Source organism: Dipodomys merriami, unplaced genomic scaffold (assembly GCF_024711535.1).
Source record: "Dipodomys merriami isolate MVZ:Mamm:240054 unplaced genomic scaffold, mDipMer1.0.p SCAF_80, whole genome shotgun sequence".
NCBI classification, from domain to species: domain Eukaryota; kingdom Metazoa; phylum Chordata; class Mammalia; order Rodentia; family Heteromyidae; genus Dipodomys; species Dipodomys merriami.
Window position 1 is genome coordinate 1000306 of NW_027206402.1, and position 15689 is coordinate 1015994.

Below are 15689 nucleotides of genomic sequence, written 5' to 3' on the forward strand. Positions count from 1 at the left end.
CCTAAACCTCACCCTAAACCTAAAACTTACCTTAACACTTACCCTCAGCTTAAAACTAACACCAACCCTAACCCTAACCCTCACACTAACGCTAACCATCACCCTAAACCTAAACCACACCCTAACCCTAACCCTAACCCTCAACTTCACCCTTGCCCTCACCCTAACCCTAACCCTCATCCTCACCCTAAACCTCACACTAACCCTAACACTAATCCTCAATCTAACCCTCACCATCACCCTAACCCGAAACCTCACCCTTACCATAACCCTCACCCTCAGCCTAACCTCACCTTTTCTCTTACAGTCACCCTCATCCTAACCCTCACCCTAAACCATAACCCTCATCCTATCCCTCACCATAACCTTAACCCTAAACATCAACCTAAACCTAACCTTCACTTTCAAATTCAGCCTCAGCCTCAGCCTAACCCTAAGCCTAAACCTAACCCCGAAACTAACACTCACCCTAGCCCTCGCCCTAACCCTAATCCTAACCCTCATCCTAACCCTCAACCTAACCTTAACCAGAACCATCACTCATCCCTACACTCACGCTCAGTCTAACCATAAGCCTAAGCCTAACCCTCAGCCTAACCCTCACACTCAGCCTCACCTTAACCTTAATCCTAAACCTAAACCTAACCCTAAACCTAAACTTAACCCTCATCCTAACGCTAACCCTAACCCTAACCCTCACCCCAAACCTAACCCTCACCCTCACCGAAACATGAACCCTAACCCTCACGCTAACCCTACCCCTAACCATAAACCTAATACTAACCTAATACTAACCTAAACCTAAGCCTCACCCTCACCGAAACATGAACCCTAACCCTCACCCTAACCCTACCCCTAACCCTAATACTAACACTCATCCTCACCCTAGACCTCACCCTAACCCTAATTGTAACCCTAACCCTCATCCTAACCCTCACCCTAACCGTAACCCTAACCCTCAACCTAACCCTAAACCTAATTCTAACCCTCAAGCTAACCCTAACCCTAACCCTCACCGTAACCTAACCATAACCCTCACCCTAACCCTAAACCTAACCCAAACCCTAAACCTCACCCTAAGTATAAACCTAACCCTCACTCTCACATTATCCCTCATCCTAAACCAAATCCTAACCCTAACCCTCATGCTAACCCTCACCCTCACCCTAACACTCACACTAAACCTAGCCCTAATCCTAACCCTCAACATAACCCTAACCCGCACCCTCACCATAAACCTAACGCTAACAATCTCCCTATCCCTAAACTTAATTCTAACTCTAAACCTCACCTAACCCTAACACTAACCCTCACCCTCATGCTAGACCTCATCCTAACTCTAATCCTAACCCTAACCCTAACCCTAAACCTCACACTCACCCTCACCTTAACACTAGTCCCAATCCTAACCTTAACCCTAGCCTCACCCTCACCCTAAACCTCACCCTAACCCTAACCCTAACACTAACCCTAACCCTAAACATAACCCTAACCCTCACCCTCAACCTAGCGCTCAACCTAACCCTAACCCTCATCCTCACCCTAAACATCACACTAACATCAACACTAATCCTCAATCTAACCTTCACCCTCACCCTAACCCTAAGCCTCACCCTGACCGTAACCCTCACCCTCAGCCTAACCCTCAACTTTACCCTTACCGTCACCCTCGCACTAACCCTCACCATAACCCTAATCCTCATTCTAACCCTCACCCTAAAGGTAACCACAACCATCACCCTAAACCTAACCATCACCCTCACCCTAAGCCTCAGCCTAATCCTAAGCATAAGCCTAACCCTAACCCTAACCCTCACCCTAACCCTAGCCCTCATCCTAACCCTAATTCTAACCCTAACCCTCATCCTAACGCTTAACCTAACCAGAAACCTAACCATCATTCTAAATCTAATCCTCATCCCCACCCATACACTCAGCCTAACCCTAAGCCTAAACGAACCCTAACACTAACCCTCACAGATATCCTCACCGTAAACCTAATCCGAAACCTAACCCTAACCCTAATATTAATCCTCAAACTAACCCTCACCCTAACCCCAAGCCTAACACTAACCCTAATCCTAACCCTCCCCGAAACCCTAACTCAAACCCTAAACCTCATCCTCACCCTAACCATAACTCTTACCCTAAACTTAACCCAAACCTGATCATAACCCTCACCCTCACCCTCACTGTAACTCTAACCCTAACCCTAACTATTACACTAACCCTAACCCTAACCCTGACCCTCACCCTAACCCTAAACCTAACCCAAACCCTCACCATAACCCTAACCCTAACCTTAACCCTCACTGTAACCCTAACCCTAAACCTCACCCAAACGCTAATCCTAACCCTCATACTCACTCTAGCCTTCACCATAACACTAATTCTAACCCTAAACCTCACCCTCACCTTCACGATCGGCCTAAGCCTAAGACTAAGACTAAGACTAACCCTGACCCTCACAATCAACCTCAAACTAACCCTAACCCTAACCCTATCCCTAACCCTAACTCTCACACTAACCCTCACCTGAACGCTAACTCTAAACCTAAACCTCACCCTCACCCTAACCCTAAACCTCACCCTCACGCTCACCCTCTACCTAACATCAAGACTAAACCTAACCCCAACCCAAACCATAATACTAACCCTAACCCCCAGCCTAACGCTCACACTAACCCTAACCCTAACCCACACCCACAACATAGCCCATCCCAAACACTAAGCCTAAGCCTAACCCTCACCATAACCCTCACTCTAACCCTAACCCCAACACTCACCCTAACCATAACCCTCATCCTCACCCTCACTCTAACTCTAATCCTAACCCTAACCCTAACCATAACACTCACCTCACCTTAATCCTAATCCTAATATTAACCCTAACTCCAATCCTCACCCCCACCCTAAATCTCACCCTAACCCTAACTCTAATCCTAAACCTAACCCTCACCCTAACCCTAACTCTAACCCTTAACATCACCTTCACCCTAACCTTAACCCTAACCCTAATCGTAAACCTCACCCTAAACCTAAACCTTACCCTAACACTTAATCTCAACTTAAAACAAACATTAAGCCTAAAAATAACCCGCACACCAACGCTAACCATCACCCTAAACCTAAACCTCACCCTAACCCTGAGCTTAACTCTCAAATTCACCCTAGCCCTGACCCTAACCCTAACCCGAACCCTAAACCTCACACTCACCCTGTTACCCTCATCCTAATCCTAACCCTAAGCCTAACCCTCACCCTCACCCTAAGCCTCACCCTATCCCTAATTCTAACACTAACCCTAAACCTAACGCTAGCCCTCAGCCTCACCCTAACCCTAACTCTCACCCTAAACCTCACTCTCCACATTACCGTAACCCTAACCATAACTCTTAATCTTACCCTAACAATAAATATAAACCTCACCCTCACCCTAGCTCTCACCCTAACCCGAATCCTTACCATAACCCTCATCCTAACCCTCACCCTAACACTGACCCTAACCCTCACTCTCACCTTCACCCTAACCCTAAACCTAACCCTAACCCTCACCCTAACCCTAACTGTTACCCTCACCATAACCCTTACCCTAACCATCACCCTAACCCTAAACTTATCCCGAAAACGAACTCTCAACCTAACCCTAACCCTAACCCTCACCCTAACCCTCACCCGCACCCTCACCCTCAGCCTAACCGTAAGCCTTACCCTAACACTAACCCTAAATGTTACCCTCACCCTAACCCTAACCCTAACCCTAAAACTCACCCTAACACTAAACTTAAACCTAATACTAACCCTAACCCTAAACCTCAACCTCACCCTAACCCTCACCTTAACCCTAACCCTAACACTAACCCTAACCCTAAACCTCACCCTCAGCCTCATCCTAATCATAACTCTAACCCTAAACCTCACCCACATCCTAACCCTAATCCTAACCCTAAACCTCATCCTAAACCTAACACTAAACCTCACCCTCAACCTAGCCCTCACCCTAACCCTAAACCTAATCCTAATCCTCATTGTAACCCTCCCCCTAACCCTAACACTAACCCTCACCCTAACCCTATCCCTCACCCTAAACCTCAAACTAACCCTAACACTAATCCTCAGTCTAGCCCTCACCCTCACGCTAACCCTAAACCACACCCTTACCATAAACCTCACCCTCAGCCTAACCCTCACCTTTTCTCTTATAGTCACCCTCATCCTAACCCTCACCCTAAACCACAACCCTCATCCTATCCCTCACCCTAACCGTAACCCTAACCATAAACTTAACCCTAACCCTCACCCTCAACTTCAGCCTCAGCGTAAACCTAACCCTAAGCCTATACCTAACCCCAAACCTCACACTCACCCTAGCCCTCACCCTAACCCTAATCCTAACCGTAACCCTCATCCTAACCCTCAACCGAACCTTAACCAGAACCATCACTCTAAACCTAATCCTCATCCCCACACGCACCCTCAGCCTAACCCTAATCCTAAGCCTAACCCCAAGCCTAACCCTCACACTCACCCTCACCCTAACCTTAATCCTAACCCTAAACATAACCCTAAACCTAAACCTAAACCTAACCCTCACCCTAACGCTAACCCTAACTCTAACACTCACCCTCACCTTGGTCCTCACCCTAACCCTCACTCCAAACCTAACCCTCACCCTCACCAAAACACGAACCCTAACCCTCACCCTAACGCTACCCCTAACCCTAAACCTAAACCTCACTTTAACCCTAACCCTAACCCTCACCCTCAACCTAGCCCTCACCCTAAACCTAATTTTAACCCTAACCCTCATCCTAACCCTCACCCTAAATCTAACCCTAATCTTCAACCTAACCCTAAACCTAATTCTAACCCTCAACCTAACCCTAACCCTAACCCTCACCGTAACCTGACCCTAACCCTCTCCCTAACCCTAAACCTAAACCGAACACTAAACCTCACCCTAAGCCTTACCCTAAACCTCACCCTCACCCTAGCCCTCATCCTAACCCTAATCCTAACCCTAACCCTCATGCTAACCCTCACCCTAAACCTAACCCTAACTCTAACCCTAACCCTAAATCTAAAACTCACCCTAACCTTAATCCTAATCCTCACCCTCTCCCTCATTGTAACCATAACCCAAACACTAACACTTACAATAACCCTAACCTAACCCTAACCCTCATCCTAACCATATCCTTCAATCTAACCTTAACTCTCATCCTAACACTTACCCTCACCCTAACCCGAACCCTAAACCTCACACTCACCCTAACCCTCAACCTAACCCCAATTCTCACACTAACCCGAACCCTAATGCTAGGCTTCAGCCTGACCCTAAACGTAACTCTACCCTACACCTCACCCTCACCATAACTATAACCCTACCCATAACTCTAAAGCTCACCCTAATACTAACCATAATCCTCACCCTCACCCTAGCCATAAACCTAAACCGAATTCTCACCCTAACCCTCATCCTAACCCTGACCCTAACACTAACCTTAACCCTCACTCTCACCCTCACCCCAACCCTAAACCTAACCCTAACCCTCAACCTAATCCTAACTGTCACCCTCACCAAAACCCTTACCCTAAACCTCACCCTAACCCTAACCCTAACTCTCACCCTAACCCTAACTCTCACCATCAGCCTCACCCTCAACCTAACCCTAACCCTAATCCTAAATGTTACACTCTCCCTAACCCTAAACCTCACCCTAACCCTAAATTTAATCCTAATAGTAACCCTAACCCAAAGCCTCAACCTCACCCTAACCCTCACCTTAACCCTAACCCTAACACTAACCCTAACCCTAACCCTCACCCTCAGTCACATCCTAACCCTAACTCTAACCCTAAACCTCACGCTCATCCTAACCCTAACCATAAACCTAAACCTCATCCTAACCCTAACCCTAAACCTCACCCTCACCCTAGCCCTCACCCTAACCCTAATCCTAATCCTAACCCTCATCCTAAACCTCCCCCTAACCCTAACCCTAACCATCACCCTAACCCTAACTATCACCCTCAAACTCACCATCAGCCTAAGCCTAAGCCTAAGCCTAACCCTAAACCTAACCCTAACACACACAATCACCTTCAGCTTTACCCTTATCCTAAACCTAAACCTAACCCTAACCCTAAGCCTCGCTCTAACTCTCACCGTAACCATAACCCTAACACTAACATAAACCTAATCCTCAACCTAACCCTCCCCTAACCCGAACTCTAATCCTAAACCGCACCCTCACCCTAAACCTAACTCTAACCCTAACTGAAACCCTAAACCTCACCCTAACCCTAAACCTAACCCTCACCCTCACCCTCACCTTAACCTTAACCCTAAACCTAACCCTAACAATAACCCTAAACATAATGCTAACCCTCACTCTAACCATAACCCTCATCCTAACCCAAACCCTCACCCTAACACTTACCCTCACACTAACACTAACCCTAACGCTAAAACTAACCCTGACACTACCCCTAACCCTAAACCTAACCCTAAATTTCCACCTAACCCTCACCCTTACCCTATCCTTAACACTATCCCTAACCCTAAACCTCACTGTCACCACCCTTAACCCTATATCTAACTGTAAACCTAACCCTCACCCTAATCCAAAACCCGACCCTAACCATAACACTAATCCTCACCTGCACCCTCAACCTCACCTTAACTCTAACCCTAACCATACCAAAAACACTAACCCTAACCCTAACCATCACTGTAACCCTAATCCTCAACCCCACCCTCAGGCTCACCCTCACCTCAAACTTAACCCTAACCATAACACTAATAATAACCCTAACCCTAACCGTAATCCTCACCCCCATACTCATCCTCAGCCTAAACCTAAGCCTAAGCCTAACCCTAACCCTAATCCTCACCCTCACCCCAGCCCTCAACCTAACCCTAACACTCATCCTCACCCTAAACCTCACCCTAACCCTAACACTAATACTCAATCTAACCCTCACCCTAACCCTACCCCTAACCCTAACACTCACCCTAACCCTAACCTTCACCATTACCGTAACTCTTGAACCCAGACTAAACCTCATGTTTACCCTTACCGTCACCCCCACCCTAACCCTCACCCTAAACCTCACCCTCACCCTATTCCTCAACCTAACCCTAACTCTACACCTAAACCTCACCCTCACCCTAGCCCTAACTCTAACCCTAACCCTAACACTAAAACTCACCCTAACCCTAACCCTAAACCTCACCCTCACCCTCAGCCTCAGCCTAACCCTAAGCCTCACCATAAACATATCCCAAACACACACACTCACCCTCACCCTAACACTAATCCTAACCCTAACCCAAACCCTAAACCTCCCCTTAACTCTCACAATAACCCTAACCTTAACACGAACATTAACCCTAACCCTCAACCTAACCCTCACCCTAACCCTAACTCTAACCGAAACCTCACCCTCACCCTAAACCTAACTCTAACACTAACCCAAAACCTAAAACTCACCCTAACCCTAACCCTAACCCTCATCCTCACCCTCACCGTAACCATAACCCTAAACCTAAACCTAAGAATAACCCTAACTCTATTCCTAACCCTCACCCTAACACTTACCGTCACCCTAACACTAACCCTAACCCTCCCTCTAACCCTCACCCTAACCCTATATCGAACCCTCAACCTCACCATCACCCTAACCCTAACCCCTAACCCCACCCTAACCCTAAAACTAACCCTCACCCTTTGCTCGGCCTAAGACTAACCCTAAGCCTAAGCCTAAAACTAAACCTAAACCTCACCCTAACCCCAACAATAACACTAAACCTAACTCTAATCCTAAACTTCAACCTCACCTTAACCCTAACTCTAAACCAACCCTAAACCTAAACCTCACCCTAACCCTAACCCTTACCCTCACCCTCACCCTCACCGTAAACGTAACCCTAACCCTAACCCTAACAATAACCTTAACCATAACCATAAACTTCATCCTAACCATAACTTTCACCATAACAATAACCCTCACCCTAACATTTACCCTCACCCTAACACTAATCCTAAACCTAACACTAACAATAACACTCACCCTCACCCTAGAGCTCACCCAAAACTTAATTGTAAACTTAACCCTCATCCAAACCCTAACCCTCACCCTAACCCTAACCCTAAATCTAACCCTAACCCTAAACCTCACCCTATTCCTCACCCTAACCCTAACTCTAACCCTAAACCTCACCCTCACTCTAACCCTAACCCTAAACCTCACCCTCACCCTAGCCCTCAACCTAACCCTAATGCTAACCATAACCCTCATCCTAACACTCACCCTAACCCTAAACCTAACCCTCACCCTAAACCTCACCCCCACCCTCAACCTCACCCTTAGCCTAACCCTAAGCCTAACCCTAAACCTAACCCTAACCCACACACTCACCCTCACTCTAACCCTAAACCTAAAACTAACACTAACCCTAACCCTCACCCTCACCTTAGCCTTCACCCTAACCCTAATCCTAATCCTAACCCAAACTCTAACCATAACCCTAACCCTAAACGTCACCCTAAACCTAACACTATCCCTCACCCTCACTGTAAGGGTAACCCTAACTCTAACCCTAACAATAACCGTAACCCTAACTCTAACCCTCACCCTAAACTTAACACTCACCCTAACCCTAACCCTCACCCTAACACTTACACTCAACCTTATCTTAACCCTCAGCCTTAGCCTAATCCTCACATTTAGGCTTACCATCACACTCACCCTAACCCTAATTCTAACCCTCACCCACACCCTAACCCTCACCCTCATCTTCCCCCTAAACCTCACACTAACCCTAACCCTAATCCTTAATCTAACCCTCACCCTAATCCGAAACCTAACCCTTACTCTAACCCTAAACTTAAACCTAAACCACACCCTTATCTTAACCCTCACCCTCAGACGAAACCTCAAATTTACCCTTACCATCGTCCTCACCCTAACCCTCCCCCTAAACCTAAACCTCATCCTAAAACTCACCCTAACAGTAAACCTAACCATCAGCCTAACCCTAACCCTCACGCTCAACCTCAAGCTCAGCCGAACCCTAAGCCTAAGCCTAACCCTTACCCTAACCCTCACCCTCTCCCGAAGCCCTCACCCTAACCCTAAATCCTAACCCTAAGCCTCATCCTAACCCTCAACCTAAGCCTAAACCTAACAATCACCCTAACCCTAATCCTCACGCCCACACTCACCCTCAGCCTAAACATAAGCCGAAGCCTAACCCTAACCCTAACACTCTCACTCACCCTCACCCTAACCCTAATCCAAATCCTAACCCTACCCCTAACACTTAACCTCAACATAACCCTCACCCTAACCTGAACCCTAATATTAACCCTAACTCTAACCCACGAACTAACCCTCTCCTTAACCCTAAATCTAACAATAAATGTCACCTTAACACTAACCCTAACCCTACCCCTAACACCAAACCTCACGCTCACCCTCACAATAACCCTCACCCTCACTGTAACTCTAACCCTCACCCGAGCCCTCACCCTAACCCTATTCCTAACCCTAAATCTTATCCTAACTCTCACCCTAACCCTAACCCTAACCCTCACCCTCATGCTAGGCCTAAGCCTAAGCCTAAGCCTAAGCCTAACTCTAACCGTAACCCTCACCCTAACCCTAACCCAAACACTAACCCTAACTCTAGTCCTAAATCTCACTCTCACCTTAACCCTAACTCTATCCCTAACCCTAAACCTAAACCTCACCCTGACCCTCACCGTGACCATAACCGATACCCTAACCCTGACAATAATCCTAACCCTAACCCTAACCCTTACAATAAACATAATCCTCACCCTAAACCTAACCCTCACCCTAACACTTACCCTCACCCTAACACCTACCTTAACACTAGATAACCCTCAAACTAACCCTAACCATCACCCCAACCTTAAACCTGACCCTAACCCTAACTCTAACCCTCACCTTCACCCTAGCCCTCAACCTAACCCTAACCCTCCTCCTCACCCTAAACCTCACCCTACCCCTAACACTAATCCTCAATCTAACCCTCACCCTCACCCTACCCCTACCCCTAACACTCACTCTAACCCTAACCTTCACCATTACCATAACTCTCACCCTCAGCCTAAACCTCACGCTTACCCTTACCTTCACCCCCACCCTAACCCTCACCGTAACCATAACCCTCTCCCTAACCCTCACCCTAACCATAACCCTAACCCTCACCCTAACCCTAACTCTACCCCTAAACCTAACCCTCAACCTAAACCTAACTCTAACCCTAACCCTAACACTAAACCTCACCCTAAACCCTAACACTCACCCTAACCCTAAACCTTAACCGTAACCCTAATCCTAAGCCTAACCATAAACCTATCCCTAACACACACACTCACCCTCACCTTAACACTAATCCTAACCCTAACCCTAATCCTAACCCTCTTTTTAACTCTCACTCTAACCCTATCCTTAACACAAACACTAACCCTAACCCTCAACCTCACCTTCACTCTAACCATAACCCTAAACCCCACCCTAACACTAACCCTAACCCACACCATCATGCTCAGCCTAAACCTAAGCCTAAAACTAACCCTAAAACTCACCCTAACCCCAACAATAACACTAAACCTAACTCTAACCCTAAACCTCACCTAAACCCTAACCCTAACCCTAACCCTAACCCTAAAGGTAAACCTCACCCTAACCCTAACACTTCACCTCACCCTCACCCTCACTGTAACCGTAAGCCTAACCCTAACCCTAACAATAACCCTATCCCTAACCCTAACCCTCATCCTAACCATAACCTTCACCCTAACACTAACCCTCTCCCTAACACTTACCCTCACCCTAGCACTAACCCTAACACTAACCCTCACACTAACCCTAACCATCACCCTAACCCTAACCCTAATCCTCACCCTAAATCTCAAACTAACCCTAACCCTAATCCTCAATTTAACCCTCATCCTCACCCTAACCCTAACCCTCACCCTCAGCCTAATCCTCACCTTTACACTTATCGTCACCCTCACCCTAAACCTCTCTCTAACCCTAACCGTCACCCTCACCCTCAGCCTCAGCCTAAACGTAAGCCTAAGCATAAACCTAACCTTAACCCTCACCCTCACCCTAGCCCTCACCAGAAACCTAATTCGAACCCTAAACCTCATCCTATCCTTAACCTAACCATAAACCTAACCAACATTCTAAACCTAATCCTCATCCCCCACCCATACTCTCAGCCTAATCCTAAGCCTAAGCTGAACCCTCATCGTAAACCTAATCCTAATGGTAACCCTAACCCTAACATTAAACATCAACCCAACCTTCACACTAACCCTAACTCTAACCCTAAACCTCACCCTCACACTAACCATAACCCTAAACCTAAACCTCACCCTAAACCTGATCCTAACCCTCAGCCTCACCCTCACCCTCACTGTAACTCTAACCCTAACCCTAATCCTAACCCTCACCCTCACCCTAAACCTAAACTTAACCCTCACCCTAACCCTAACCTTCACCCTCACCGTAACCCTAACCCTAACCCTAACCCTAAACCTCACTCTGACCCTAACAATAACACTCACCCTCACCATAGCCCTCACACTAAACCTAATTGTAACCCTAACCCTCATCCCAAATCTCACCCTAACCCTAACCCTAACCATCAACCTAACCCTAAAACTAATTCTAACCCTCAACCTAACCCTAACCCTGACCACACTGTAACCCTAAACCTAACCCTCACCCTAATCCTAACCCTAATCCTCACCCTCATTCTGGGCGTAAGCCTAAGCCTAAGACAAAGCCTAAGCCTAACCCTAACCCTCATCCTAACCCTAACCCTAAAACTAACCCTAACTCCAACCCTAAACTTCACCCTAAACCTAACCCTAACACTAATCCTAACCGTAAACCTAAACCCTATCCCTCACCTTAACCCTAACTTTAACCCTAAACCTCACCCTCACCCTAAATCTAAACCTAACTGTATCTCTAACGCTCACCCTCAACCTAACACTCAACCCTAACCCTCATCCTCACCCTAAACCTCACCCTCACCCTAGCCCTCACCCTAGCCCTCACTCTAAACCTAATTCTAACCCTAACCCTCATACTAAACCTTAACCTAACCAGAACGCTAAATATCATTCTAAACCTAATCCTCATCCCCACCCATACACTCAGCCTAACCCTAAGCCTAAACGAACCCTAACCCTAACCCTCACACTCACCCTCACCGTAAACCTAATCCTAAAACTAACCCTACCCATAATTTTAAACCTCAACTTAACCCTCCACCTAACCCCAAGCCTAACATTAACCCTAATCCTAACCCTCAGCCTAACCCTCCCCCAAAGCATAAAACTTACCCTAAACTTCACCTTCACCCTAACCATAACCCTGTCCCTAAACCTCACCCTAACTCTTATCCTAATCCTCACCTTCACCCTCACCCTCACTGTAACTCTAACCCTAACCCTAACTATTACACTAACCCTAACCCTAACCCTGACTCTCACCCTAACACTAACCCTAACCCAAACCCTCACCTTAACCCTAACCGTAACCCTAACCCTCACCCTCACCGTAACCCTAAACCTAAACCTCATCATATCGCTAACCTTAACCCTCATCTTCACTCTAGCCCTCACCTTAAACCTAATGCTAACCCTAAACATCACCCTCACCTTCACGCTCGGCCTAAGCATAAGCCTAAGCCTAAGACAAACCCTGACCCTCACACTCACCCTCACCCTAACCCTAAACGGAAGCCTAACCCTAACCCTAACCCTCACACGAACACTAACTCTAACCCTAAACCTCACCCTCACCCTAACCCTAAACCTCACCCTCACCCTCAACCACTGCCTAACATTATGCCTAATCCTAACCCCAACCCTAACCCTAATACTAACCCTAACCCGTACCCTAACCCTCACCCTAACCCTAACCCTAACCCTCACCCTCAACATAGCCTATGCCAAAAACCTAAGCCAAAGCCTAACCCTCACCCTCACCCTCACTCTAACACTAACCCCAACGCTCACCCTAACCATAACCTCACCCTCACCCTCACCCTAAATCTAATCCTATTCCTAACCCTAACGGTAACACTCACCCTCACCTTAACCCTAATCCTAATCCTAACCCTAACTCGCAACTTCACCCCCACACTAAATTCCACCCTAACCCTCACCCTCAAACTAATCCTAACCCTAACCCTAATCCTAAACCTCACCCTAAACCTAAAACTTACCTTAACACTTACCCTCAGCTTAAAACTAACACCAACCCTAACCCTAACCCTCACACTAACGCTAACCATCACCCTAAACCTAAACCACACCCTAACCCTAACCCTAACCCTCAACTTCACCCTTGCCCTCACCCTAACCCTAACCCTCATCCTCACCCTAAACCTCACACTAACCCTAACACTAATCCTCAATCTAACCCTCACCATCACCCTAACCCGAAACCTCACCCTTACCATAACCCTCACCCTCAGCCTAACCTCACCTTTTCTCTTACAGTCACCCTCATCCTAACCCTCACCCTAAACCATAACCCTCATCCTATCCCTCACCATAACCTTAACCCTAAACATCAACCTAAACCTAACCTTCACTTTCAAATTCAGCCTCAGCCTCAGCCTAACCCTAAGCCTAAACCTAACCCCGAAACTAACACTCACCCTAGCCCTCGCCCTAACCCTAATCCTAACCCTCATCCTAACCCTCAACCTAACCTTAACCAGAACCATCACTCATCCCTACACTCACGCTCAGTCTAACCATAAGCCTAAGCCTAACCCTCAGCCTAACCCTCACACTCAGCCTCACCTTAACCTTAATCCTAAACCTAAACCTAACCCTAAACCTAAACTTAACCCTCATCCTAACGCTAACCCTAACCCTAACCCTCACCCCAAACCTAACCCTCACCCTCACCGAAACATGAACCCTAACCCTCACGCTAACCCTACCCCTAACCATAAACCTAATACTAACCTAATACTAACCTAAACCTAAGCCTCACCCTCACCGAAACATGAACCCTAACCCTCACCCTAACCCTACCCCTAACCCTAATACTAACACTCATCCTCACCCTAGACCTCACCCTAACCCTAATTGTAACCCTAACCCTCATCCTAACCCTCACCCTAACCGTAACCCTAACCCTCAACCTAACCCTAAACCTAATTCTAACCCTCAAGCTAACCCTAACCCTAACCCTCACCGTAACCTAACCATAACCCTCACCCTAACCCTAAACCTAACCCAAACCCTAAACCTCACCCTAAGTATAAACCTAACCCTCACTCTCACATTATCCCTCATCCTAAACCAAATCCTAACCCTAACCCTCATGCTAACCCTCACCCTCACCCTAACACTCACACTAAACCTAGCCCTAATCCTAACCCTCAACATAACCCTAACCCGCACCCTCACCATAAACCTAACGCTAACAATCTCCCTATCCCTAAACTTAATTCTAACTCTAAACCTCACCTAACCCTAACACTAACCCTCACCCTCATGCTAGACCTCATCCTAACTCTAATCCTAACCCTAACCCTAACCCTAAACCTCACACTCACCCTCACCTTAACACTAGTCCCAATCCTAACCTTAACCCTAGCCTCACCCTCACCCTAAACCTCACCCTAACCCTAACCCTAACACTAACCCTAACCCTAAACATAACCCTAACCCTCACCCTCAACCTAGCGCTCAACCTAACCCTAACCCTCATCCTCACCCTAAACATCACACTAACATCAACACTAATCCTCAATCTAACCTTCACCCTCACCCTAACCCTAAGCCTCACCCTGACCGTAACCCTCACCCTCAGCCTAACCCTCAACTTTACCCTTACCGTCACCCTCGCACTAACCCTCACCATAACCCTAATCCTCATTCTAACCCTCACCCTAAAGGTAACCACAACCATCACCCTAAACCTAACCATCACCCTCACCCTAAGCCTCAGCCTAATCCTAAGCATAAGCCTAACCCTAACCCTAACCCTCACCCTAACCCTAGCCCTCATCCTAACCCTAATTCTAACCCTAACCCTCATCCTAACGCTTAACCTAACCAGAAACCTAACCATCATTCTAAATCTAATCCTCATCCCCACCCATACACTCAGCCTAACCCTAAGCCTAAACGAACCCTAACACTAACCCTCACAGATATCCTCACCGTAAACCTAATCCGAAACCTAACCCTAACCCTAATATTAATCCTCAAACTAACCCTCACCCTAACCCCAAGCCTAACACTAACCCTAATCCTAACCCTCCCCGAAACCCTAACTCAAACCCTAAACCTCATCCTCACCCTAACCATAACTCTTACCCTAAACTTAACCCAAACCTGATCATAACCCTCACCCTCACCCTCACTGTAACTCTAACCCTAACCCTAACTATTACACTAACCCTAACCCTAACCCTGACCCTCACCCTAACCCTAAACCTAACCCAAACCCTCACCATAACCCTAACCCTAACCTTAACCCTCACTGTAACCCTAACCCTAAACCTCACCCAAACGCTAATCCTAACCCTCATACTCACTCTAGCCTTCACCATAACACTAATTCTAACCCTAAACCTCACCCTCACCTTCACGATCGGCCTAAGC